The following is a 24,195-nucleotide window of genomic DNA, read 5'->3' as shown; positions in this document are numbered from 1 at the left end:
AGGGCAAAGGCAGGGTTTTGGCTAACAGGACCTGGGTGGAGGAACAAGAAGAGCAGAGGGCGGGTCGGGATCGCAGATACCAGAAGGCCTGGACATAGGGGACTTCTGAACACTTGCCATTTTTTTTGGCAAAAGTTATCTAAATCTGTCAGAACATTGAAGTCGAGTGTGCCCTCTGGAGGCCACTTAGACTGGTTGTCCAGAGAGTACTGTGGCCAGACCACGGTGGAGAGGAAGAGCAGCCTTTTCTTTTTTATGGAGAGGCCCAGTTTGGGTAGATCTTGGACTAGACATCCCAATGGCGACTTGGGGTGTAGGCGGGACTCCTGATTACCCATAGATCACTAATTTACAATAAAGACAGAATCACATACAGGATTGATGGACAATGGATGAGTGCCCCCCAGATGGGAGACCAGTCTGATGCCTTCCCGGTTACGTCCCTGAAGGGATGTTTCAGGGCGTCTTGGCTAAGGTATACCCATATAATCCCCGGGCCTGGTCCCCTTAGAACTTTCTGTCTTGAGGTGAATTACTGTTATGCCTTACGACGTCCCCGTGGAACCGCGGGTTGAGGCCCACACAAGCCCCTTAGCTGTTAGGCTGTGGGACCACACATAAACTCACTCACTCACTTGTGTCGGGGTTAGGAAGAGAAACTGAAGGTACAGTTACTCCATAAAGCAAGAAATGGCCGTTATCTAGAGAGAGAGAGAGAGAGAGAGGGAGATAGAGAGTTAGAAGTGGGAAACGGCCGCCATCTTGAGAGAGAGAGCGTTAAAGAGCGGGAAATGGCCGCCATCTTGAGAGAGAGAGAGAGAGAGAGGAAGAGAGAGAGAGTTAGGAGATAGGAGCAGAAACAGGAGCCGAGAATACAGCCGAATCTGGATTTACTGCTTAGAATTTACTCACTTACCCACTCACTTGTGCCAAGGTTAGGAAGAGAAACTGAAAGTACAGTTACTGATGTTTTAGTGGTGCAAGCCGGGGGTCCGGTCCTGCTCCTGGGTAGAGCCCGGGTTTGCAAACGGGGCTCCTGACTACCCAAGCCTCAGCCGCTGCCATGGAGATGATCGGAAGGGCAACTCAGCGTCACGCCCCCAAGCACTGGAGGGTTCAGGAAGGTGGGGACATCTCCCTCAGATTCCTGACCCTGAGATACCCCTTACGGGGAGAAGACAAGAGTGTAGGGACGTCTCCTCTATGCTCAGGTCCTCGGAATGGAGCCGGGGCCCTGGGCCCTGGGCCCTTGGTGGGAAGCCAGGGTCCCGGACCCACAGCGGGAAGCCGGGGCCCTGGGCCCACGGCGGAAAGGAGTCCCTGACATGGCCGCGATTACAGACAGGGAGTCCTCGGAGCAGGCAGTGGAAGAGGCTATGAGCAGCAGAAGTCTTACCTCGTGGCGGAGTGGCTCCCTGGTCCGGCTTTGGGTGGAGGGGTCAGCTTCCCCAGCGGGGGTCTTACAATTCCTCCCGGGTTTCCGGCACCACTTGTAAGGTTTGAATGAAGCAAGTGAGGTTCGAATGAGGCAACTGAGGCCAGTTATTGGAATAAAGACATTTAATCAGCTCCTGGGCGAGGTTCTGCGGTCTGACAGGAGGGGCCGGAGAAGTCGCGCAGACTTCCTAAGGTGTAGTGTTTTTATGGCTAGAGTGAGCAGGGAGTAGGGTGCCCTGATTGGTCATGAGGAGCGGGAAGCGGGCAGGGCAGACTGCTATTGGTAGGTAGGCTGTCGGGTGGGACTTCCTTTGGTGGGAAGCGGGCGGGGCAAGACTTAGACGTAGGTGGGCGTGTCCGAGCTCCTGAAGAGGCAGCCGACCTTACAGCATGTAAGGTCATACTTAGGTTCTTTCCTTGCCCAGACCTGGCCTGTGCTGTGCAAAAGAGGTTTGTCCTAGAAAGAGGTACCACCTGATGACTTAGGGCCTTACTGGTATGCAGCTTGGCAGTCCTGGAAACTTAGCTTATCCAGGTTTCAGTTCCTGGGGGCCTGTCTCAGGCATGAGAAATTCTTAAGAGACCATCAAGTCACAGTTCCAATTAACTAACTCCAAGAAACATGACGACTAAGTTGATTTATGTGGACATGTGAGAGCATTCTCTCCTCTATAGGAGAGGTTAACTGGGAAGCTAGCTCCCCTCTGGAGGAAACCAAGGCAAATTATGGTGGAAAGTTTTTGGGTCACAGCATCAGATACACCCATATTTAAACCATGTAACAGCTGTGCGACTCTAGAGGCACTGCTTAACCTCCCTGCTCCCGTGTCCTCATCTATAAAACCCCCTGGGCTTTTCAGATGTATACATGGTAAGCACTCAATAAATGTTTTTTCCGATTTCTTCCTCTCTCTTCTTCCCTCTCCTCTTTTCTCCTTTCCATGTTGTCCTTCTAGAGCTATATTGTAATCTGACCAGAATACACTTGTCAGTCTGTTAAGGCACCAGGTACTGGAGATAGACTCATTTTTATTCTTTGCAGTCCACGGCTCTTCTGTTACCACAGGTTACAATAGGAACAATTAGATTCCAGCTCTTGTCAGTGGCTTCCAACCTAAGGCTGCTTTCTGGTTACCATTTAGTCCACCATTATTTGCTGAGTACCCATTGTGTGCCAGGACCTGCTTAGCCATGGGAATACAGTGATGAATGAGACAGATGTGATCCATGCCTTGAGTAATACCTCTTCAAACCCCCTCCTTAGATAGGTGGCTTCTATGGATGACTGACCCTGCTCATTCTGTGTTGCATCATGTTAATTTCCTTCTGAGAGGGCAATCTTCTCTTTGGACCTAGGGAACAGTGCTTCTTTGTGGCACATGGACCTTGCCTGCTGGCTTGCCTGCTCCCAAGCAATGAGAGCAGCGTGCTGAGGCTGAAGGAGAAAGTCCCCCTGGCTACTACTGCCCCGGCCACACATGTCCCAAGAGTCTGAACTTGGCACTCCTGAATGTACCTTTTTTCCTTGCACACAGATTATAGTGTTCACTGGTAATTTAAATTCAAATAACCTTCCACCCCCTCCTCCACCATCTTTAAAAAAAAAAAAAAAAGCTCTGTGTATTACAGGGTAGAAAACAAAGCAGGCTAGCCCTGGTCTCCTGGTGGGGTTTGTTTTAACATGTGTGTTTTTTTATGTGGTCTCACTGTGGGTTGCCTTTACTTTAATAGGGCTAATGTATAATTCAGGCATATTGATAGTCTGCAGTTACAGAATCTCACATCTTTTTCTACCTTGATTGTCATCAACAGTGTGAAAGGTAGATGCAATGGCTTTGGCTGACAGGAAGTGGGACTTCTCTGCTTTGGCCTTTAGACTGTATCCTGGCCTCTGGTTGGTCCTGTAAAGAAGGCCGAGCAGCCAGTTTAGTGATTTCTCAACTTCAAAATAGAAGTCTAGAGATAGCCTTCTGCCCCACACCTCCTCTCCCTTTTGCCAATTTTACCAGCAGTTGCCAAGAACCGTGTGTGGAGAAGCAGGCAGAATGACTCTCTGGGAATTATTTGTTTAGGAACTCCCAGTGGAGGAATGCATTTTCCTGTACTTCTCTTGTGGTGGTGTGTGCCATTGTGATTTGGTACTGCTTGTCCCTCGGTGTGGTACTGAGACCTGTATATAACTCCTCCAGCCCTGCAGGGATTTTCAACAATAAATTGCTTGCTGGGTGGTATTTTCCTCCAAATCCCTGGGAGAGCATGGGAGTGTGTTAACAATTAGGGACCTAGTTGAGCCTCTGCTTCTGGCACTGTGACTAGCGGCATGGTGGGTGAGCCCAGATGAGCCATGTTTCCCACTGCTGCTCAAGCCGGGCATTTGTTGCAGTTGGCTGTAACATTAAGAGTCACACTAGAGGCTTGGTTGGAAAGGAGAGAGCACTGCATAATTATTGCTTATGTACTGTTTAAACCTATCAGCCAACAGATGTCAAGTGCAGGAAAAAAGCGCAATAATGTTATTATAATGGCATAATAGTTATCATTATAATAATCAGCTGGCATAGCTTTTGATAAGAGGCAGATCCTGAAATGAGTGCAGGGGGAAGGGTTAACCTTGAACTACAGCACAATGAATGGATGCTTAACCTTGCAAAAGTTGCTGTGTGGAGGTAGATGACTCAGGTATGGAGTTGCTACCCTCTGCCTAGCTAGAGGATCTATGGAGACTTCAGCTGGGATTGTCTACCGTGCAGGTACTGTCTTTCTGATGGTGTGATGGAGCACACCGTCCTTTGATTTAAGGCATGCTAGACTGCAGGAATACCATCCTAGTGCCCAGAGCTGTGGGTTCTGGGAAATGCAGAGACTTCATCACTGTGGTCTCATTTTGGATTTTCAGAAAACCCAGCCTCATGCCCATAGTTGCAGATGATGAACTTTGTTCCCTACAACAAACTGTGCTCCAAACCTGAGACGTGGTGGTGCATCTCAGTTTTATATGTATCAGTTGTGGTAGGTTGTGCTCACGGAAGACTTTTCTTTCCCAGAGAGCTTACCAGGAGCTGCATTCCCAATTCTGGTTAGGAACGTGGTGGTAAAGGGGTTAGGAGCAGAGTGGGACTAAGCGATGACCCACAAATGCAGCATTGGGGTATGAGAAAAAAGTCTGATTCAGGCAGAGCTGGCTGTGATTTTTTTTTTTTTTTTTTTTTTTTTTTTTGAGACGGAGTTTCGCTCTTGTTACCCAGGCTGGAGTGCAATGGCACGATCTCGGCTCACCGCAACCTCTGCCTCCTGGGTTCAGGCAATTCTCCTGCCTCAGCCTCCTGAGTAGCTGGGATTACAGGCACGTGCCACCATGCCCAGCTAATTTTTTTGTATTAGTAGAGACGGGGTTTCACCATGTTGACCAGGATGGTCTCTATCTCTCGACCTCGTGATCCACCCGCCTCAGCCTCCCAAAGTGCTGGGATTACAGGCTTGAGCCACCGCGCCCGGCCGATTTTTTTTTTTTTTTTTAAAGGGACAGGGTCTTGCTCTGTTGCCTGGGCTGGAATGCAGTGGCATAGTCTTGGCTCCCTGCAGCCTCGACCTCCTGAGCTCAAGAGATCCTCCCACCTCAGCCTCCCTAGTAGCTGGGACTACAGGCATGTGCCACCATACTTGGCTAATCTTTTAATTTTTTGTAGAGATGGGATCTTGCTGTGTTGCTGAGGCTGGTTTTGAACTCCTGGCTTCAAATGATTCTCCCACCTCAGCCTCCTAAAGTTCTGGGATTATAGGTGTGAGCCACTACATCCGGCTGTGGGTGTGACCCCTGCCCTTGCCATTCAGTAGTTGGACAAGTTGCTTAACCTCGCTGAGCATCAGCTACCCATCTGTGTATGTGCTCATTCATTTCTCATTTGTTTTGCATTAATAGCTCTGTCTATAAAGTACCTGTCACTATTCCTGGCACTAAGTGGTACTCAATAAATACTCCTGCCTCCCTTCATGCCACCCCCGCCACCTGCCTGCTCCACAGAATAGAAGGGTAAAGAGAAGATCCTCCTGCTTTCTACAGGGTAAAATGGCCTTAATTAGAGCTTCATGTGAACTTCTTTAGACACTGATAGTGCTTTTCTGAGCCACAATCTGTGGACTTCCTTGGAAGCTGCCTCATCAGGGGAGACTTTGATGTTTAGTATTTGGGTACATCTCTGCTTTATCCAAGGAGTAAAAGAGGGTTTAAAATCTCATCAGGACACAGAATGCCTGCTTCTGCCCCTGTAGCCTTGCCTCCCCTTCTTTCTTCCTTTGGGTGGGACACTTGGGGGCACTGCCTGCTCTGGGGATTGCTCATTTCTTTCAGGGGCCGGTTGTTTGGTTCAGTGTCTTTACTGGGGAAAGGCTTTTGTGTTTCTGTCTGCCTGGGCCTTTGCCGGGGACTTTTATTTTGGAAGCCTAGAGCACTCAGACAAGGTGGTATCTTTTTAGACTGTTATTGGCTGTAGGCCAGTTTATCACTATGGCTACCACCAGCCTAAAGAATGTCAGGACAGAAAGTAACTTCTATAAGAAATTTGGGAGAGAAAGGGGGAAGGGGAGATAGTAGTTTGCCTTAAGGTCACATAGGGAGGAGAACAGCTCTGAGTAGAACCCTTTGATTTGGATACAGCTTCATTTTCCTTCTCTCTGAAATTTTTTCAATCAACAAATGTATATAGAACATCTGTTACATTCCAGACACTGTTAGGCCCTGAGATACAGCGTGACCAAATCAGATAGGGTTCCTGCTTAGAGTGTACTGATGCATATGTCAAAGTTAGTAAAATTACACTTGCAATAAGTGTATTGAAAGAAAGAGTTGAGAACATTTGACAAGGATTTGACTTGGTCCTAGGGCTAAGAGGGTATCAGAGAAGGCTTCTTTGAGAAAGTGATGTTCGAGTTAATATTGTGAACACCAAACAAGTGTTTACCAAGCAGAATGACATGAGGTTGAGGAACATTTCAGGCTGAGGGCCTAGATTTGCAAAGGCTCTGGAAGCAGGCAGGGAGGTGGGGGTGGGGGAGTGGGGAGTTGCATGAGGAACTGAAAGTAGGGTTGGAGCACAGAGAGTGAGAGGAGACAGCTGAGGTTGGAGGGGTTGGTGAGGGTAGGTCTTGTCAGCTGTGGCAAGGCATTTTATATTTACCTGGAGAACAGGGGAAGCCTTTGGAGAGTTGGTGGTGGTTTTGGTGGTGAGATGATTGGATTTGCAGATGAACAGCACCCTCTTGGATATTGGATGGATTTTGTTGAAGGAGTGAAAATGAAGATCAGAAAAGGAACATTACTGTAATAGGTGTTTTCCTTCAGTCAGCTAAATGGTAGTCTTGAGACCAATCCCCTGAAGTGTGGCCTTGTTCCTCCTAATTCATGTGCTCTCTCAGTGCCAGGAGTCAGTGTGTTGTTGGGGCACCTGGCCACTCAGCAGACATGGTGGCCCATGGTGCCAGCACTTGGCATCTTTCCATCTGCACAGAAAAAGGCCTGGAGGTTTCAGGCTTGTCACATGTTAACGGCTGACAGCTACAGAGTCCTTTGTAACCTGCTGTGTCACCATCCCTTTCTTGGCTGTCAGTACTGGATAAGGGCTACCCCTTTCACCTTGGACCACTTAAGCCACTGACACTGGCAACTCCCAGAGATGTGATGTGCCAAGTTAGCAAAGCCAGCACCTGCGGTTTGTGTAACATTTGGTTCTGGTTGATGTAGGTGTGCACATGTTCTCTCTTGGCAGCAACCAATGTCTGGAGGGCCGGAAATGGGCTGGAGTTGTTCCTCCCACTGTGTGGCCAGGAAAACTGAGGTACAGGAGTTGTCTGTGGTATAAAGAAAACTGGGTCAGAGTCACATGCTGCCAGACTAAGTGTTAAGTGCATGGTGGGTGGTTATAGACCCTAGACTAGACCCTTTAGTGATAGTGTGGCCTTGCCCACTACCCCTTTCACTTGTTCATCTGGAAGGCCATGCTGCATGGTGGTTAGGAGCTTGGCTCTTGGACTGGGGCTGACTTGTTAGAATCTCAGCTTCTCCACTTGCAGGTAGTGTGACCTTGGACTATTTACTTCACTTTTCTACCCAATTTTCTCAGCTCTAAATGGTATTAGAATAATGATAGTGCCATAGTCTGAATGTGTGTCCCCTCCAAATTCATATGTTGAAACCTAACCCTCAAGGTGGTTCCTTTGGGAGGTGATTAGGTCATGAGGGTTCCACTCTCATGAATATGATTAGTGTCCTTATAAAAGAGGTCTGAAGGAAGTTCCTTGCCTCTTCTGCATGTGAGGACCCAGTAAGAAGGTGCCACCTGTGAAGCAGAGAGCCCTCACCTGACATCGAATCTGTTGGCATCTTGTTCTTGGACTTCTAAGCCTTTAGAATTGTGAGCAATACATTTCTGTTATGTATAAATTATCCAGTCTAAAATATTTTTATTTTATAGCAGCCCGAGCAGACTAAGATAGAAATTGGTTCTGAGAAGTAGGCTGCTGTAACAAATACCTAAAATGTGGAAGCAGTTTCGGAACTGGGTAATGGGTAGAAGGCTAGAAGAGTTTTGAGGTGCACTGCCATGAAAGGAGCTTTAAGGTAATTCTGATGAGGGTTCAGAAGAGGAGAGCTGTAGAGAAAGCCTCCGTCTTCTTAGAGATAAGTGGTCTTGATCAGAATGTTGATAGAAATCTGGATGGTAAAGGCCATTCGGATGGTGTCTCAGATGGAAATTAGGAACATGTTATTGGAAACTGAAGGAAAGGCCACCTTCGTTCAGCAAAGAGTCGGGGTACAGTAGCTCATGCTTGTAATCCCAGCACTTTGGGAGGCCAGTGTGGGAGGATTTCTTGAGAGCAGGGGTTTGAGGCTGCAGTGAGCTATGATTGTGGCACTGTACTCTATCCTGGGCCACAGAGTTAGACATTGTCTCCCAAAAAAGGTCATAAGGGATACAGGTCTGTAGTTTTCTTTCTTTTTTTTTTGAGACAGAGTCTCGCCAGGCTGGAGTGCAGTGGCACTATCTCAGCTCGCTGCAACCTCCACCCTGGGTTCAAGTGAGTCTCATGCCTCAGCCTCGAGAGTAGCTGGGATCATAGGCCTGTGCCACCACACCCGGCTGATTTTTGTATTTTTAGTAGAGCGGGGATTTCGCCAGGCTAGTCTCGAACTCCTGATCTCAAGTGATCCACCCGCCTCAGCCTCCCAGAGTGCTGGGATTATAGGCGTGAGCCACCCTGCCCGGCCGGTCTGTAGTTTTCTTGTAGTGTTTGTCTAGCTTTGGTATCGGGGTAGTGCTGGCCTCATAGAATGAATAAGGGAGTATTCCTTCTGCTTCAATATTTTGGAAAAGTTTGATAGGATTGATGTTCTTTAAATGTTTGGTAGAATTCACTGGTGAAGTCTTCAGGTCTAGGGCTTTGCTTTGTTGGGAGATTTTTGATTACTGGTTCAGCTGGCTTACTAGTTAGAGGTCTGTCTATTCAGAATTTCTATTTGTTTGTGATTCAGTCTTGGTAGGTTTTGTGTTTCAGTGAACTTGTCCATGTCATCTAGGTTATCAAGCTTGTCGATGTAAACCTGCTCATAGTACACTTTTTTTTTTTTTGAAGATGAAATTTTGCTTTTGTTGCCCAGGCTGGAGTGCAGTGGTGTAATCTCGGCTCACTGTAACCTCTGCATTCTGGCCTCAGTGATTCTCCTGCCTGGGTGGGATTATAGGCGCAGTTCACCACTCTGGCTAATTTTTGTATTTTTAGTAGAGATGGGGTTTGACCCTGTTGGCCAGGCTGGTCTTGAACTCCCGGCCTCAGGTGATGCACCCACCTTAGCCTCCCAAAGTGCTGGAATTTTAGGCGTGTATTATAGGAATTATAGGTGAGATGATAATATCTACTTACAGTGTTGGGTGAGGATGAAATAATTGCAATTACTTTTAAATGGCAAAAACCACAATTACTTTTGCACCAACCTAATATTTAGTACATTTAGTACAGTGCCCTTCACTTAGTGCATATTTAATAACTGATAGATTAAAAAACAGTGAAGCAGCTGGGTGCATTGGCTCATGCCTGTAATCCCAGCACTTTGAGAGGCCGAGGCAGGCGGATCACTTGAGCCCAGGAGTTCGACACCAGCCTGAGCAACATGGTGAAACCCCGTCTCTACTAAAAACACAAAAATTAGCCGGGTGTGTTGGTGGGCGCCTGTAATCCCAGCTACTCGGGAGGCTGAGGCAGGAGAATCCCTTGAACTTGGGAGTTGGAGGTGGCAGTGAGCCAAGATGGCTCCACTGGACTCCAACCTGGGCAACAGAGCGATACCCTGTCTCAAAATGCAAAAAACAGTGAAGCATTTCTCTTGGGAAATTAAACTGTTTTAAATTTCTGTGGTTAGATAACTTTTTTGAAAAGTCAGTTTACATCTTGGAATTAGTTACTGATTTTCCTCAATAATTTCTTTTTTTTTTTCCCCTTGGGAAAGACTAAATCCCTCAATAATTTCTTAAGGAGCACGTCACTTTGCTGCCTGACATCCTTTGATAGCTCACCATCATACTTAGAATCAACTCCAAACTCCTTACCCTGGTTATAAGGCATTTCCTATTCTGATCCCTACCTGCCTGCGTTGGCAGCTTCATCTCTTAACCTCCCCACTCCCTTCTTCTTGCCTCTGTATTCTGGACACAGTAACTTTCTTTTTGCTATTTTTTTTTTTTTTTTTTTTTTTTTTGGTTGGGGATGGAGTCTCACTCCGTCCCCAGGCTGGAGTGCAATGGCGTGATCTTGTCTCACTGTAGCCTCCACCTCCTGGGTTCCAGTGGTTTGCCTGCCTCAGCCTTCTGAGTAGCTGGGATTACAGGTGCACATCACCACACCCAGCTAATTTTTGTATTTTTAGTAGAGATGGGGGTTTCACCATGTTAGCCAGTCTATCTCTTGACCTTGTGATGTGCCTGCCTCGGCCTCCCAAAGTGTTGGGATTACAGGGGTGAGCTACTGCACCTGACCTCTTTCTGCTTCTTAAACAGAGGGCCTTTGCTCCATCTGTACCTCTGCCTAGAATATTCTTTTCTCATTCTTCATTAGATTAGTTCTTTGTAATTCTCATCTCAATTCTGCTATTACTTACAAGAAAGGCTCTTCCTTTTATCTGGTATAAAGTGGCTACTTAAGTCACCATAACTTAACCACTTGATATTTTTCTTGCTTTTCTGCTTCTTGCTGAGTCTGTTTTCCCTCCGCTAGAATATAAGTTTCATGAGAGTAGGGATGATATCTGTCACGTTCACAGGCCTAGGAACAGTACCTGGCATATAGTAGATGACCAAACAACATTTGTTGAATGAATGAGCTGTGAATGAGAATGTGTTCTTTTATTACTCAGAACCTGGGTACACAGGTGTTCACGTTCATACTGCTTTGTTCCTTAAATAAAGGTAATCAAGATTATTTTATTTCTTGGTCATTAACTTTTGTACTCCCCCACTCCCATTAATTGGAACAGTCTGTGGAGAAGCTATTTTTCCGTTACTTCATTTTATATGACTTTTTCTTCCTGGCATTTTGTTATTGGAAAGGGGAGTTTGTGGTTGCTAGGCGTTAAGCATTGATTTTTAGGATTTCTGTTATAAGGAAACAAGCTTTAGTGAATTTGTTTGGAATAAAACAAACACAAAAGCTCACCAGGATACAGCAGATTTATCTCACTCTGATTTTCTACTGACATTTTTTGTAGTACTCCCTGAGTTCTTAGATAAGGTCATTAGACAGTAGTTGACAATGGCCAGATAGAAACAAATTAGCAGAATGTGAGTTGGTAGCAGGGTGAGACATGGAGAGGTCAGAGGGGATAGTGCTTCTCTTTCTGGTAGTGGCCTGGTTTTTCATGGCAAATATTGGCCATGGGAGTGAGACCCTGGACCAGTGTAACTGTTATCCTTTCATAGGGCCTGTAAATTTGGGAGCTGTAGAGACTGTAGGGGGGCTGTTCAGTGCTAGTGTGCCCACCTGGTAAGGCCTAGGCAATCCTACTTTTGTTTTTTTTTTGAGACAGAGTCTTACTCTGTTGCCCAGGCTGGAGTGCAGTGGCGTGATCTTGGCTCACTGCAACTACCAGCCTCAGGTGACTTCCCACCTCAGCCTCCCAAGTAGCTGGGACTACAGGCGCATGCCACCATGCCTAGCTAATTTTTGTGTATTTAATAGAGACAGAGTTTTGCCATGTTGCCCAGTCTGGTCTCAAACTCCTGGACTCAGTCTGCCCACCTCAGCCTCCAGAGTGCTAGGATTACAGGCGTGAGCCACTGCACCTGGCTGGCAATCCTAATTATTTGCTTTTCTAGGGAAGTGCTTCAAGCTTCTTGGAGTAAGGAAGATGTGGGACTCCGGTCACTTTTGCAAATATTTGAGTCCTTTTCCTTTTTTTTTGCTTCTCTTTTTTGTTTTATTACTTTTTTTCTGGGCCATTTTACCATCAACTGAGCCCAAAATATTTGAGTCCTAAATGTTATTGGTGCTCAAAGACCTGGTTCTTAAGAGAATAAAATCCAAGGGGTGGATATGAGAGAGTGTCTAGAACAGGGTTAGCCACCAGAGGTTCATTAGCTTTCCTAAAAACAGTTCTGTGTGTGTTGAGAACTGTAGCCTTGCAGGTACTGGTCTCTCCTCATGTCTAGGGCCCCTTTCTCCCAGCTGAAGCTGCCTTCCCCTTTTCCTTTTCTCAAAGCACATGGTTACCTTAACTTGACTTGGATATTGTTGACTCTTCACTATAAGGCTCTTAGATGAAGGCTATTGGACAGCCTGCTTGTTAGCTTTCTCCTTTGTTCATTTCCCTTATTTAAAGGACTTGGCCTTGTGGCTGACTAAGGGTATTTTGTTACTCTTGTTACTACTGTAAAAGTTAGTGTCTTAACTTTGTTTAGTTACTGAGTATCCTCTATCCTTCTGGAATAGTCTCTATGTTTAAACTTATGTAGAAGTTCACTTTTAGTGAAGCTCTTGCTCCTCTTTTTTTTTTGGAGACGGAGTTTCCTTCTGTCACCCAGGCTGGAGTGCTATGGTGTGATCTTGGCTCACTGCAACCTCTACCTCCCTGGCTCAAGCAATTCTCCTGCCTCAGCCTCCCAAATAGCTAGGAATACAGGTGTGTGCTACCACGCCTAGCTAATTTTTGCATTTTTAGTAGAGATGGGGTTTCACCATGTTGGTCAGGCTGGTCTCGAACTCCTGACCTCAATGGTCCGCCTGCCTCAGCCTCCCAAAGTGCTGGGATTACAGGCATGAGCTACCACACCCGGCCTCACTCCCTTTTTTATGCAAGGATTTCAACTGTAAGCCAGCAAAACAGTCATTTGAAGGTTCTTGTAGTTACCAGAAGGCAGCTTTTTGGTAGAGTCGCGCTCTCAAGCAACTTTCTCTGGGCTCAAAAATCATTATTAAAGCTCTTCTCACTTCTTTTGCTACCCCTCTTCAGTCTTTGTGCTAACTGATGATCCTCATTCCTTTAATCTTTTTTCACTTGCTCTGTTTTTTGGCCCCTGTGTTGTTTTTGGAGTTCTTGAAAGGAGTGTTTTCTTTCAGAAATGTTCACAGTTGTCTTCTGGCTATGGTTGTAGGTAATATGTTAGGCTCCATCTCTTCTGCTTCTCCAGGCTATAACTTTTGTGTGTGTGTGTGTGTGTGTGTTATTGTGGAAATGTGATTGGGATGGGTAAAATGCACCATTTCACTCTCCCACCTCATTGTGACTGTCATTCATGATTCTGTGGCATGTAAAGGTACTTCAGCCAGGGTCTGCAAACTTAAGATGCTCCTGACATTCAGGGATGGTAACAGCCTGCACTTCTGTGATGCCTAATGAGGCTACTTTTAAAAGAATTTTTTTTTTTTAGGTTGAGGTTTTTTATTTTATTTTTTTTAGAAAGTAAACATACTTGCATTTCTTTTTATTTTGACTTGCATTGATTTCGTCTTCTTTCTTAAATCCCGAGTAAGAACTTCAACATCAGTTGCCAGCCTTTTGTGTTCACAATAATTTAATGGATCAGCCCCTGTATTCTTCACCTGTGCACCTGATGGAATCATATACTACTGTGGTGGAAACAGCTTCCAAATATCTCTGTTCTCCTACACATGCACACACACACAGGCACAACTGTGTTATAAAGAGTAGGCACTTCTCTAAGAGGAACTAGTCCTGCTTTATGCAAATACCCTCCATTGCAGCAAAATTCGGGAAACTTTGAAAGAGGTACAATTAGTGGTCTCCCCCACCCCCCAAGAGGTCTCAAAGCTCTTAAAATAAACCTTTAAAAATCTGGTACTCAGAGCTTCAGCTCTGAAAGTAGAAAAATTGCAAACCTGGTGCAATAAGACTCTTCTTCTCTCCTCTGATCTTTTTCCGTTTTCTCTCAATTTATTTTAACATCCTCTTTCATGGTCTTACCTTTCAGAAACTTGATTCATTCCTTCCTTGCCAGCTCCTGGCAGGAGAAGCAGCAGGGCTTCCGGCCCTAATTTACCATTTACATTTCTTCTCCATCCCTTCTCTTTGCTGCCCCAGTTCTTTACTTCCTCACATCCTGCTGGCCTTTCTTCCATCAGAAAGGACAGTGTCATGTTGCTTTGGAATTTGATGGCATCAGTATTAGCCTAGTGATTTGGGTAGAATTTGGGAACCTGTTTTGCACATGTGCTGCTAAATGAGGAGATGGAGCCTTTTTTTTTCTCTTTTAGTACCATCTTTCTTTCTCCTTGTACCCTGTAGCCTCCATTAGCCTGGTTGCCAAGGGAAATGGGAAATTCTTTACCATGATTAATTCTGAAGTATTATCCTATAAAGTTACAAAATAGCATTTCAGAGCAAGATGTCAGGGAGTCTCCCTGCAGTTCCCATGGAACAAGTTGACCTTTCAGTTATATTTTTTCAACATCTTTAGGGGCCCATTTGGAGAGAGCTAAAGCAATAATTAGGACTCGGCAAAGAAAACTAATTTGGAGCCAGAATATTTTAAGAAGCTTGGCGCGGTGGCTCATGCCTGTAATGCCAGCACTTTGGGAGGCCGAGGCGGGTGGATCATGAGGTCAGGAGATTGAGACCATCCTGGCTAACACGGTGAAACTCCGTCTCTACTAAAAATACAGAAAATTAGTCAGGCGTGGTGGCACGTGCCTGTAGTTCCAGCTACTCAGAAGGCTGAGGCAAGAGAATCACTTGAACCTGGGAGGTGGAAGTTGCAGTGAGCCGAGATTGCCCCACTGCACTCCAGCCTGCACGACAGAGCAAGACTCTGTCTCAAAAAATTGGAACCTGCTGATACATAATAAATAGGAGCTGGAGCTTTCTTCTTTTTTTTTTTTAAAATCATTTTACATTTTTTTTTTCTCATCTGCCATTAACTGAAAGAGCTTTGTACTCTTCTTATTCCTTTTCTTTTTACATTTTTTTTTTATTTTCTCCCCCACACTTGGGGACTCTTCATTATTTCCCTCATTGTGTAATGAATGAAGATCTTGCTGGTGACAGCTTCCTGAGATCAGGCAGGTGGAGGGAGCAGCGGTGGGCTTGCTTCAGGTACTGCTGAATCTGAGGAGTTTGGTTCATCTGTCTAGATCCATTTGCCTCCCCCAAGGATTCTTAGGGACTAACTGCATTTTTGAGATGATTCTCTCTGAGGATGCAGGAATGGAAAACATTTTCTAGACAGAGTTCTAAGAACATCTTTGTGAGTCTGAGCACTTCAGAGGCTCACCCAAAGATGTGTTAACTTGTCTTAGGTCTTCTCTAGCTGACACTAGTAACCTTCCCCAATTCATTTGGTGTCATTTGGAGGCAGGCAGTTTGATATTGTAGTTAAGATCTTGGGCTTTGGAGTCAGACCTGCTTTCTAATTCTGGCTCTGCCATTGATTAGCTCTGTGACCTTGGGAAGGTGGCTTAACCTCTTTGATCTCAGCTACCTCATTTGTAATAGGGGGATAATGATGGTTCCTATGACGTAGGATTGTTGTGAACCCAGTGTCTGGTGAGTAACTTTCTAAATGTTAGCTATAATTGTTTTGGGATACTGATGAAAAATCAGATTGAACCTTCTTGACAGGGGAAAAGAAGGCAGAGAGTTGCTAGAAGCACCTTGAAGGATTGAAGGAAGACATAGGGTTGAGGGAGAGGAAAAGCATTTAGCAAAAAGAAAAGTAGACCTCTGCGTACTTTAATGATTTAACTGTTGTTGCACACTACATTAATAAATTCCAAGTGTTCCCCTTTTTTATTCCACCAAACTGATTTTTCCCCCAGGAACCCCAGATTGGTTCTACTGGCTCCTCTGCAAAGATCTCTTAGCCACAGTAGCTACAGTGTCCTCTGTTACCAGGACATCATTATTTTTACAAAACATACTGCTGTGTTTCTCCACCTGCATTTTGAGGTGTCATATATAATTAAAGCTGAACCATACTTGTCAGAATAGGTTCAAAAAGTGCATTCTGGGTTGCTTTACCTTTGTCCTGACAATGTGTTTATTAGCTTCCTTGTTAATTCTAGAATTGGTTAACCTGAGGCACCTCTGGGCCAGCCTGCTCACACCAACACTCACCCTGAAAACGTCAAGAGAGGGAGGGACTCAGGTGGCTCACTCCATCTCTCAGTGTTCCTGGGAAGTCAAAGTGGTGAATAGCAGTCCTTTTCTGGGGGCAGAGAGGAAACTGAATTACTTGTGGTCTGATCCTTCCAAACATGTCTCTGTGGGAAAGAAGAAATTGTGGGCAGGGTGGAGCAGAGCAGCAGAGGTTAGGAGCTTTTCAGTGATTGAAAAAACAAGTCCAAACAAAAAATTAGAAGAAAACCTTTGTTAGATAGTTTGATTTACTTTCTCATGCGGATGGTAGATTCTGGTCTATTTCTCTCCACACCTGATAATTAGAACACTAAGATGATAATTCAGTCTCCGGTAAGCTTTTACTGTGATCTTGGTGAAAGAAAGGAGAGGCTTGTCAGGAGGCTTTGCAGCAGAGGAGCTGTCAGTGCTGATTGCTTCAATTCTTGAAAGGGTCACCCATCAGAGAGAGTGCAGGCTGTGTACAGAAAAGGAGAAAGGCACAGGGCTTGAGAGTGCTGGCCTGGAGTCACAGGACCCAGGTTCAGAGTCTGGCTTTGCCATTACTAGCTGGATGTATTAGTTTCCCTTGGCTACTGTAACAGATTAACACAAACTTAGTGGCGTAAAACAAGAGATTTGTTCTCTCACGGTTTTGGAGGCCAGAAGTCTGAAATCAGTATCACTGGGCTGAAATTAAGGTATTGTCAGGGCTGTGCTCCCTCTGTATCCTATAGGGTAAAATCTGTTCTTCCTTGCTGCTTCTAGCTTTTGGTGGCTAACAGCATTCCTTGGCTTGTGGCCATATTACTCCAGTCTTCAAGTCTAATGTCTACAAATCTCTGTCAGCTTCTTATCTGTGTCTGCATCAAATCTCCCTCAGACTCTTTCCTATAAAGATACTTGTGATTTAGGGCCTACACTGATAATCCAGGATAATTGTTTTAAGTTCCTTAATGTAATAACATCTGCAAAGATCTTTTATTCTCTTGTTCCCTCCATCCCTCCGGCCAGACTGGAACTCCCGGGTTCAGGGGATCCTTCTGCCCCAGCCTTCCAAGTAGCTGGGATTACAGGCATGAGCCACCACACCTGGCTTCTTCTTTTTTAAAAATAAGGTAACTAATTCAAGAAGGAGATGTTAAGAAAAAAAAAAAAAAAGGTAACATTTATAGGTTCTAGGGATTAGGACCTGATATCTTGGTGTATTATTTTTCTGCCTACCGTACTGGGTGACCTTGGACAGTGATTTTCACCAATATGAACTTATTTTCTTATCTGTAAAATAAAAATGTTTATCATATATTCTGTACCGAATTGCCATGAGATTTAAATGAAATATTGCTTGCTAAACACCTGGTAATATGTCAGGTTATGTAGTTGATGTCTGGTATCCAGAAAGCATTGTTGCTATGTATACATGTATTTTATATTACTATTATTAGTTTTTTTTTGTTTTTTTTTTAAATGAAAGGGAGAGGATAGTTCCCAAGGCCAAGAGTTTATTTGACCTTGCAAGAGTTCAAGACCAGCCAGGCCAATATGGGGAAACCCCATCTCTACTAACAATACAAAAATTAGCCAGGCCTGGTGGCATGCTCCTGTAATCCCAGCTACTTGGGTGGCTGAGGTGGGAGAATTGCTTGAACCTGGGAGGTGAGCCAAGATCACGCCACTGTACTCCAGCCTGAGTGACAGAGCAAGACTCTGTCTAAAACAAACAAAAAAGAATTTATTTGACCTGGGACAGTTCCCCCTCATGCCCGCCTCAGCCTCCTGTGCCCTGGGATCTTTGGCTGTCACCCGCATGGTCAGTAGGTATCCCCAAGGGCACCCTCTTACCCAATCTTCTGTTTTATCAGTGCATGGGCTGGTCTTTGGGGAACAGGTCTCTCCTTTTAGGGGGTATGAACGACTGAATGCTTGTTGTCTCCCAAAATTCATATGTTGAAGTCCTAACCCCAAGTGTAGCTGTATTTGGTGTAAGGAAGTACTTAAGGTTAAATGAAGTCAACAGGGTTGGGCCATGATCCCATAGGATTAGTGTCTCCATAAAGATTAAAGAGAGCGCACGCTCTCTCTCTCTGTCTCTCTGTCTCTCTCTCTCTCTCTCTCTCTCTCTCTCTCTCTCTCTCTCTCTCTCTCTCTGTATGTGTGTGTGTACATTGAGGAAAGGCTATGTGAGGACATTGCAAGAGGGCAGCCATCTGCAAGCCAAGTTGAGAGCCCTCAGCTGGAACCTTGATCTTTGATTTCTGGCCTTCAGAATTGTGAGAAAATTTTCCATTGTTGAAGCCACCAGTCTATGGTATTTTGTTAGAGCAGCCAAGCAGGCTAATACAGTGGGTATAACCTGGCTCAGAATCACTTGTGCCCAGACATCTAAGAATAAGCTTGAACTCTGAAATTATTCCTAATTTTTTTCCATTCAAAAAATGGAATGAAATTTGAATTTTATTTTATTCAAAATAGTTTGTGTTCCTGCTTTCCCATGGATAATTGTAACTCCATAATGAAGGATAGAAGAATATTATTTTTACAGTGGTATTTGGTGTCTGTTAGCTATTAACCAAAAGGTACGTGTCCCCAGTGAGGTACTGTAAATACATTTTATCTGTTCTATTACCTGCTGTTTCACAAACACATCCCTGAAGCATTTTAATCTTGTTTTTCATACTTGTCTTCAGGTGAAGAATTGTTCTGATTTGCAACTTTGGGGGATAATTACTATGTTCATTAGTTTCTGTTCTTTTCTTCCCCTCCATTTATTTCTGGTTCCTTGAGAAAAGTTTCCCCTAAATCTACACTAACAGAAGACAAGTCACTTGATTAAAAAGGTGTTTTACAACAGTGGTTTCTCTGGCCCACTTGGCATGGTGATGGGAGGGCTGTGTCAGCATCTCCTTAGCTGGAAGTAAAGGTTTCCCTGGTCTAGGCTTAGATGAATCAGAGGCTTTCGGGGTGGAGGTTCTGACCTCAGCTATATTGGCAAATGTTTTTTACATTGGGGTATTCCTGGGCGAGGAACAGGAGAGGCTCACCTGGTTTCCTTCTTATCAGTGATTCAATCATAAACATTAGTCAAACATGTGTTAAGTATAAGATGTGTGCACAGCATTGTGGTAGACATGGTTCTTGGCTCACAGGGGTGCTTTGCTTAGCACATGTTGATTAAATGAGTACATGGCTGGAGAGAGTGGCGTTGGCGTTCAGAGAAACTGAAAGGGCAGGCCAGAGGGTCACTGCCTGGGCATTAGTGAATAAGGGGCACTATAACCTCCCTGGAAATGTAACAGAATTGGTAACATTTTCTGAAGGCTGTGATGCCCTAGCACTTGGATCTACAATAGGAAGCAGTAGAGGAGGAAAACTTTGATGATGGTTTATTTTGCCATTTTTTTACTGATAGTTTGGCCTCATTAGTCCCTTTTTTATTATAGACAGAGACTGTTAAGTACGTTTTGTGTAAATGCAGATGTCTTATAAATGCCAAGTGATCATCCAAGACAGTTGAGAGAGGAGATGGAGAAATAATAGTTTGGTCAAGTTGGCTCAGGATAAGAAAAGAGGCAGGGATTTATGTGAGATGCTTGAGAAAAGAACTGAAGAAGGTGAGAAAGGAGAAGCCAGAAAGAATTTGAATTAATCTGAAACAGAATGGGAGCCCAGCTTGGACAAGTCTGGTCTGGGTACTGGACACTCCTGGGAAAGAGCACTAGAAGGATTTCTGTCTGTGAGAATGAGGAAAGACAGTGTGCAGTTAGCTTGGGGTACTGTGGAAAGAGGAGCACTGGAAAAAATGGTTTAATAACACCTACATTCTGTGTATCTCACTGTTATGACACTTGCCATATTATGTGGTGATTATTTGTTTATATGCCCCTTTTTTCTCTTAGAAGGCAGGAGAGGGAGCTTAGTCACCTCGGTATCTCAGTTACTTAACACTCTGTCCATCACATAGCAAATGCTGGCACAGATGGCTGACGAACATGCTCAAGGTCAAGGCCTGGGTGAGCCATCCACTAAGGACTGTGAAATGTGAGGGGTTCATGGAGGTGAGTGGGTGGTGTGGTGGCAAGCATGTAACTAGCTTAGGGGGTGAACCAGGATAGAGCTGAGAAGTGAGTCTAACACAGACTCTAAGTCATCTCTTAATAATTTATTTTAATGGCCAGGCGCAGTGGCTCATGCCTGTAATCCCAGCACTTTGAGAGGCTGAGGTGAGCGGATTGCGAGGTAAAGAGATCGAGACCATTTTGGCCAACATGGTGAAACCCCGTCTTTACTAAAAATACAAAAATTAGCTGGGCGTGGTGGCATGCGCCTGTAGTCCCAGCTACTGGGGAGGCTGAGGCAGGAGAATAACTTGAACCCGGGAGGTAGAGGTTGCAGTGAGCTGAGATTGTGCCACTGAACTCCAGTCTGGAGACAGCAAGACTATCTAAAAAAAATAATAATAATTTATTAAGCATCTCTTTTGTCTCAAGTGTTGAGCTAGTTAGGCAGAATGAACATGGTTTCTGTCCTTGTGATGCTTAAGGTCTGGAAGGGCAGAAGGACAACTATATAAGACAGTATAATAGTGCTATGATCAGGGAAGTACAGGTGCTCTGGCAGCACTGAATTTGCTCTAGTGGGGAGGGTTAGGGAAAGCCTCAAAAGGGAAGTGTCTTTTAAGCTGTAGCCTTTAGGATGAGTAGGAATTTGTCAGATAAAGAGGAGGGGAAATGGCATTCCAAGCAGAGGGAATGACATGTGCAAAAGCCTGGAGGTGGGAGATGAGATGTCTTCAGCACTGGAAGAAATGTTGTATAAGACCAACTGTAGACAGAGGAAAGAGATGAAGCTGCTGACGTAGATCCGGGCTGGATGGTGGAGGTTTGCGAGTATGGAATTTGGCCTTTATTCTGAGGATCATGGAAAACCATTGAATGGTTTCAAGCAGGGGAGATAGGGTCAAATTCATGCTCTGGCTATAGAATAATTCCTCTACATTCTCTTTTTTTTTTTTTTTTGAGATGTTGTCTGACTCTGTCACCCAGGCTGGAGTGCAGTGGCATGATCTTGGCTCACTGCAACCTCTGCTGCCTGGGTTCAAGGGATTCTCCTGCCTCAGCCTCCTGAGTAGCTGGGATTACAGGTGCCCACCACCATGTCCAGCTAATTTTTGTATTTTTAGTAGAGACTGTGTTTCATCATGTTGGCCAGACTAGTCTTGAACTCCTGACCTCAGGTGATCTGCCCACCTCAGCCTCCTAAAGTCCTGGGATTATAGGCGTGAGCCACCATTCCCGGCCAATCCTTCTACATTCTAAATAAACATTTAATCAAGACATATACTTGTAATTTGCTGATCTTTTACCCCAGGGTACTTTGACATTGCATTAAAGCCTGACCGTTTGCTTCAAATCACTATCTGAGCATAGGAGCCTGAAGAACTGTGGAGAGTGTGACCTGCAGCAGGCCTGAGTCCCTGGTGTTTAATCGTAGACTCATGGCCCAAGGCAGCATTGCTGAGCCTGTGGTATTCAGGGCTGCTGCTCCCACCTCTGCTGTGGCTCTGCCTGCTCTCACCTCAGAGCCTCTTTGCAGCAGCTTAAAATTCCTCAGCCACTGCACTTCCTCTGCTCCATGCTCTCTACAAATTGAAATTTTTTATGACAATGTTATATCAATGGGAAAAGTTTTGAAAAGTTGGATTGAGAAATAAAGACTCTTTGCCTTTTCTCTCTGCAAGGGAATTTGAAAAATATGGAAATTCTAAGTTATATGTTAAATATCCTTGGGGTTTCCTTTCCTTCTCTTCTGAAAGTTTTTTTTCCATTAGCCAAAAATCCGACAGAAATGCTTGTGGGAAGATAATTCCTTTTGGCTGGAGCTTATGCTCCACGTTGTGAGCTTTTTAATTTTCTTTCGTTGGTGGTGGGTTGGGACCCAACTGTGCACTCGCTGGAGCTCATCACAGTCCTGTTGCTGGGCAAGTTCTCTCTGTGAATCTGTGTTTTCCCCTTGTACCTACCTAATGAAAGCCAAATGAGATAAATTTTTAATCAAGGAGATGAATAACAAGTTTTTCTTTAGAAAAGAAACCACAAGACCCCACAGTACTGGATACAATCAAATGTGAAGTTTTTGTTTGCAATGTGTGCTGTTTGGCATGGGTTTAATGTCAGAAAAACAGGAGGTGCTGTTAAAGTAGCATTTGGAAAGACGCCATTCCAGAGAGATGAAGGAGTGTGTTTTTCTCCCCATCTTCCTTCTCTTTCACAGTTGGTGCATGCCCGTGTGTTCCCAGCACCTTGCACTAGTACACAGTAGGTGCTTGGAGATAACTGAATGAATGAAAAGGATAGTTCTGAGTAGGATCTTCTTCTCTTGTTGCCCTCTTCCTCTGTCCTCAGTCTGTTTCTTCATTTCTTCATTCATTTGTTCATTCATTCAAAATATGTTTATTCCTTCCAGGTTGGTATGGGGGCCAGTGGTTGGAAATGGGGTAAAGGGAAGATTTCCATTGAGTTGAGACTGGGAGGCATGGTCAGATCTCTCCTTCTTCAATACCTATTTTGTCCTTTATTTTGGAAAATAGATGTCCAAGGTATCAATAGCAACATCCTCCTCCTGAAAATTGTTGCCTTCTACCTGCTTTCACCAAATGGTTTTCCTTATGGCAAGGGAGAGTGGCAGAGGGAGTAGGGGTGAAGCCTCTTCAACTCTGGGGCTGTGTAATGTCTCCGTGTGCTGTGAGGGGTGGGGCTGTGGGGAGCCAAGCTTGCCTTGCCTGGAATATAATTCCCATAATTGAATGCCTGGCTTTGGGCTGGGCTCCCAAAGTGTTGGCATTTCCAGAGTACTCGTGCCTGCACCAAACCTTCCCCGCAGCCCATGTTCTAGCTTGTTTCTGCTATTGAATAGGCCCCCTGAGTGAGTGCCTCCCTTCATCCCGAGAAGAAAGTGGCATTTATTGAGAGCCTTTAGGAGGGGCTCAGGAGACTGCATATTGGGTATTCCAGAAACCCTGAGTTGAGCAAATGAGAGATTCATCAAAGCTACGTGCCTTTGGCTTCCTCATTGTGCTGCTCGGCTTGGGTCTGGCCTTGCTGACAGCTTGCAAGGGTTTCTCTCACTTGAGAATTGGGGAGTGGCTATAGCAATTTGGGCATGATAACAGGAGCATAGGGGAAGGGACATAAATAAAATTGGCAGTAGTTGATGATGGCTGGGCAGGGGTTAGAGAGAAGGTGAGGAAGGGACTGAGAGCTCTTGGTTTCCGGCTTATACAGTAGAGCTAGGCAGTCCTAGAGGAGGATGAGGTGTGTAAGGGGAAGAGCAGGAGCTCAGCTTTGGACTTGTTAAGTGTGAAACATACAAGAGGCAAGTACAGCAGGCATATCCTTCAGAAGAGGTGGCAGGAAGACTACCTAAAATCTCAGGCTGCTTTTCTGTTGAAGTTATCCACTGGGGTTTATACCACTACGGGTAGATAATACAGTCCAACACCAAATTCTGTTTACTGGCTCCTTCTATTAAGCAAAATAGAAGTTGGGAGTTTGCAAGAGCTAACAAACCACTGGGTTGCCCGGCAAAGGAATGAATTCATAATCAGAGGTCACAAACTATTGTGACCCTCTTATCCAAGTTGCAGGCTTATAGCAGGCTTCCTTCCTTCTTTTATCTCTCCTTCACCATGGGGAAGTTCTAAAAAGGAGAGGGATTCCAGAGATTTGCTAAGACAGTGCAGTGAGCTATGTGTTTGAAATCTATCTAACCTGTCTGGCAAATAGGTCTTGTATATCACCATGCTACTCCCCATAAGCACTTTGCTTCGGCATATATTGTTGAAATTAATGCATGTTCCTAGTTTCATGCCTCCAGGCCTTAAAAAAAGCACTATTGCCTGTGCCTGGGATGCCTTTCTTATTGTCTTTGTTTCCATAATTCCTTTTCTTCCTTTAATCTCTTCAAAGCTCATCTTTTCTAGGATTCCTCCCTGACCCCATTTCCTGATTGAGATGTCTGTTGTCTTCTACTTCATTCATCTGTCAGGGCTCTTTTTAAACTTAGTATTTGCTGTAATGGCCGATTTACTAATCTATCTCCATTGCCTGTGTGGAAGCTCCTGGAGGACAGGACCCCTATTTGTATCTGCA

The 24,195-nt window shown here is 44.9% G+C and overlaps 1 protein-coding gene across 1 annotated transcript in view; it reads left to right on the top strand.

Annotated features, from left to right (window-relative positions):
* The window catches only part of SIL1 (SIL1 nucleotide exchange factor), a 232,707-nt gene that overhangs the window by 20,631 nt on the left and 187,881 nt on the right, over nucleotides 1-24,195 (top strand). The window lies entirely within an intron of this gene.

Source organism: Aotus nancymaae, unplaced genomic scaffold (assembly GCF_030222135.1).
Source record: "Aotus nancymaae isolate 86718 unplaced genomic scaffold, 86718_ANA_hifiasm-v0.15.2.pri h1tg000064l_1, whole genome shotgun sequence".
Lineage (NCBI taxonomy): Eukaryota > Metazoa > Chordata > Mammalia > Primates > Aotidae > Aotus > Aotus nancymaae.
The sequence above is the reverse complement of the archived record's forward strand: the minus strand, read 5'-3'. Positions and strand labels throughout refer to the sequence as shown.